Here is an 827-nt window from a genome sequence, read left to right as displayed (position 1 = left end):
TACACCGAGGAGATGCCCAGGAGAGTCATGGAGATGAAGGAAGTCACCTCGTTGCCTGCTGAGGCGGTGTATGTCTCGACCTTCTCCTTCTTGGCTTCTTCAATCTGCTGCATAAACCATTCTCTGGATGCGTCACTCCATCCAGTCATCGCTTCTTGCAGAAACTCACGTCGTGCCTGCTGACATGTCGAGCGGATGGCTTCTGCGATAGCGTCGGGGGTGCATCCCTCCACAGCCTTGCAAGCCTGGGCTGTCCTGCTGTTCGGATAACGCTTCGCGAAGCTCTTCACCCTCTCGACGAGATCAGCTTCGAGGACAGAGGCATCCACAAGTCCGCTCTGCGTGTATTGGCATGATCTCCGATACAGCAGGTTGCGAACATTTTCATCATACTGAAGAACCATACTTAGAAAGCTATTTGAAGTATACAAACCTCTTGCTTGCAGCTTCCTTGGCGCCCTGGCGGCTTCCCCTACACCTGACGAGGAGCCATGCTGCCGAAAATAACGGCGCCTCCTAAACCCTAAACCCTAAACCCTAAACCCTAAACCCTAAACCCTAAACCCTAAACCCTATTATTATTATTATTATTATTATGTGAGTTTATTAGAATGCTAGAATGTTGCTCGGCCTCGTTGTGGGCTTATGCAATTTGATCCTAGTCTAAAGAGGCGCTCGAGCACTGGGAGTACACGGCCTACAATGCGAACCCTGCTTCTGAGGCGTCTTTCTACTTTCTACTTTTGCTGTCTTCTCTTGGCTTCCTCAGCCTCAGTCAGGAGAGTGCCTCCTCCTCACCTTGGCTTCGGTCACCACCTACTCTACCT

The 827-nt window shown here is 50.8% G+C and overlaps 1 protein-coding gene across 1 annotated transcript in view; it reads right to left on the bottom strand.

Moving 5' to 3' along the window:
- Window positions 1-589: 589 nt before the first annotated feature.
- GUITHDRAFT_152011 (hypothetical protein) overlaps window positions 590-827 on the bottom strand; it is a gene marked incomplete at its 3' end in the record, with an annotated part of 1354 nt that continues 1116 nt past the window's right edge. The window contains exon 2 of the mRNA XM_005834864.1: window positions 590-825. The remainder of the gene's footprint in view (window positions 826-827) is intronic.

The sequence above is a fragment of the Guillardia theta genome (genome assembly GCF_000315625.1).
Source record: "Guillardia theta CCMP2712 unplaced genomic scaffold GUITHscaffold_24, whole genome shotgun sequence".
NCBI lineage: Eukaryota > Cryptophyceae > Pyrenomonadales > Geminigeraceae > Guillardia > Guillardia theta.
Note: the sequence above shows the minus strand (reverse complement) of the source record. Positions and strands in the feature narration are given on the sequence as shown.